The following is a 3611-nucleotide window of genomic DNA, read 5'->3' as shown; positions in this document are numbered from 1 at the left end:
TTCACTTCCCGATGGGGGTTCTTTTCACCATTTCCTCACGGTGCTATTGGTGAAAATTTCTTTCTTTCTTTCCCTTTTTTTTTCGGGCTGGTGGTTCTGTGTGTATATAACCTATTGTCCCATTCCTCCTCTCCACCCTTCTCTTTTTTCCCTTACCATTCTGCATCAGTTGGTATGAGAACAATTTTTCTTTTTTTCTTATTAAATCCTTCTGAAAAAGTTAAATATGTTTTGCTAACACCCATTCTTGATCTTCACATGCCTTTTGCATGGGTTTTAGACACCTTTATTTTAAGCAATTGTATCCTAACAGTAGACATTGTTTTTCCCCGTCAATGGAACCTCCCCTAATATCCAAATCCCACCCCCAATCCCATACCCACCAAACCACCATCCAGTCACCACCGACCCTGGACAACGCTGGCGATGGAATCGCATCGCCTGGCAAACCCCCGGAGATCGGCCTCACGCCAATAATAAAGCCGCACACTCAGGCGGCGGCCCTAGGTGGTAACCCTAGCACCGCTGCTCTAACAGTCGATCGGACCGGCGACGAGACTACCTGGGATGGTACGGGGGCCATGGGAGACGGCGAAACTGGTGGAAGTATCACTGCCCTATCTCAGATTCGGCCGGTTCCAGCCCTTTCCCAGGCAAATGCGCTTGACCGAAGGGCTGTGGCGATTCTGGTCAGAGATGCATGGCGGCGAGATGCACGCGCTGCCGGAATGGCGCATCTGCCGGCACGTGTCCCCCACGCGCTACCATCGGAAAATGTGGAAATTCTGCAGAATGCTCCCAGACTACCCACGATGCCTATTCCATCGTCAAATGTGCCATTTATACACAATTGGGTGAGAAAGTTAATGGATGGAGACGGCATGGTATTCAACTATCGTTTTCGAGTGGAGGCGAAGGAGTTTGCAGTTTCTGTTAACAATTACGGTGATGTTAGGATGATTGAGTGGGGCTCGAAGTTATCTAATGCAATATGCATGGGAAGATTCGGCGCACTTTGGATGGTGAAGATGGTAGACAAGTTGAGGGTGACTAGTAGGTTGGAAGACTCGTCTCGAAGTTCAATGAGTCATCAAGAGCTTTCTTGGCACAACGTTGTGCGAACAGTCGTGGAAGGTACTTGACGATAGCACAGTATGGGGATAGGCGTCGGAAGGGAGTTGTGATGGTGCCGGAAGGCACGAATGGAGAAGGATGGGCATCGATCTCTCGGGTATTTCAGGCGGTAGTTGATTCATTTGTTGCTGGAGATAAGGCTAAACGTCGAACGGTGAATGCTCGAAATCGACAAGGGATGACCTATGCCGAAGTAACGGCGACCACACAGGTCCCGCAGATCAGTGATCGAAGGGTTCTAAGGAGACAGGAAAAGGTTGCTATTGTGAGTGAAGATGAAGGTAATTGTATGAGGCCTAAGTCCAAGGCAGCATACACAGAAGTTTCAATCGATGGTTTAGTGAATACCGCCGAAATAAAGGCTCGTGTCCAATCATTGAAAGGGGAGTTGGATGAACTACTTCGGCTCGTAGGATGTGGATGTGGATTTGTAGCGGGTCCCAAGATGCTTTGTCACAAGTGTGGGATGGCCGTGGATGAAGAACTCTTGACAACTAAGAAGCCATCAGCAAAAGCAGGCCTTACTAAAGATATAGAGGATGACAACTCGGGATCTGAAATAGATGAGGAGGCGAGACCTTGGTCTAAGGGAGGGAAGTTGAAGATGGTGAGTTTGGAGTCGGATAAACTTGGAATGATGGGCATGACATGGCCGGCTAATGGACCAATACCAGTTGAGTAAGGGATGGGACATGTTTTGGCAGAGGGATTTATCTCTACAGTACTGAAAGAGAACAAGGCTACAGGTTCGAGAGCCATGGTAGGGAACGCATATAATAGAAGGCATTTTAAGCCCCTAAAAGAAAAGGAAATAGAGACCGACAAAGCTGTGGTGTCGTGGGTGGATGGTGCTAAGCAAGGAGGCATAGATACAGATATCGAGCTAGTGGAGGAAGTAGAGGGATATTCATGTGATCCCTTGGAGTTTCACCTAGCAGAGGAAACAACGAAAGCAAATGCGATCGACGATGAATCCCCACCTTCGAATTAGGTCCTTAAAAAAATTCAGGATTTCAGTAAGATGGTTGGTGTGTCATGCGATGGATATGAAAGTAGACTTCTGCAATTATTTGAGGAATTGGAAGGCAGCAGGGGACAGGGGATGAATATATAAGGGGCTAAATTGAGAAGAAAGGGAGATTGTGAACTTAAGCGGCTTGAGTGGTCAGTAAATTACGATGCCAAGGGTGTTGAGTCAAAGAAATGATTGCTTGGGAGGGATGACAGAGCGTCTAGATGATCCCAAAAATAATCAGCTGGAACGTGAGGGGGCTCAATGAAGTGGGGAAAATGATAGGTATACGAAATTTGCTAAGAGGATGGAGGGCAGACCTTGTTTGCTTAAAAGAAACGAAGTTGGAGTTCATCTCGAGGGCGGTCATTAGGAGTTTATGGGGGGGGGACAAGATGTCGGGTATTAATATATGGGATCATCAGGGGCTTCTGGAGGTGTGTTAGTCATGTGGGACACTAGAGTTCTTGAAATGGAGGAGGTCAGTGAATGACTATTCTCTTTATCGCTTTCGTTTAGAAATAAAGGGGATGGATTCCGTTGGATGTTTACAGGAGTTTACGGTCCTAATGTTGATGAAAGTAAAGCGGATTGTGGGAGGAGTTGGTCGGGATGATGGCTTGGTGGAACATACCAACGTGCATTGGGAGTGATTTTAATGTGGTTCGGTTTCCTACAGAGAGGTCTAGCGATGGGAGACTAACAGGGGCAATGGAGGATTTTTCAGATTTTATAAGTGAAAATATGTTGATTGACATGCCTTTGATTGGAGGAGACTTTACATGGTCATCTAATCGGGATCAACCTGTGTTATCTCGAATAGATTGCTTCTTGATTAGTGGGGAGTGGGAGGCCAAATATCCAGAGGTCACTCAGAGGAGATTGGGGAGGGTGTATTCTGATCATTTTCCTATTTTGTTATCGGGGGATATGAGGCGTAGTGGAAGAAGGCCTTTTAGATTTGAGAAGATGTGGCTTAAGCTTTAGGGATTGAGTTAGGGATTGGTGGACATCTTATGAATTCGTTGGGTCTCCCAGTTATGTGTTGGATAAAAAATTAAAAGCATTGAAGAGGGATCTCAAGAGGTGGAATGGGGAGGTGGTGGGTGATGTTAATTAGCGTAAATATCAATGTGTCCAAGAAATTGAAGAATTAGATAGGGGCGAGGAGGGTCTAGGATTGGATGAGGAGGATAGGGACAGACGTGGAGTACTAAGGGGAGAGCTGGAGAGACTGATGGAGATTGCCTGGCGTCAGAAATCTAGGGTTACATGGTTGAAAGAGGGGGACAAATGCACCAAATTCTTCCATAAAGTCGCTAATTCTAACGGGCGCAACAACTCTATCACCATATTGGAGGTAGATGGGATTACTTATGAGGATGCGTAAGATATTGGGAATCAGATGGTGAGATTCTATCAAAATCTCTATCGGGAAGAGTTTGACTGGAGACCAAAGGTTGAT

Source organism: Olea europaea, unplaced genomic scaffold, assembly GCF_002742605.1.
Source record: "Olea europaea var. sylvestris unplaced genomic scaffold, O_europaea_v1 scaffold5077, whole genome shotgun sequence".
Classification (NCBI taxonomy): Eukaryota; Viridiplantae; Streptophyta; class Magnoliopsida; order Lamiales; family Oleaceae; genus Olea; species Olea europaea.
Note: the sequence above shows the minus strand (reverse complement) of the source record.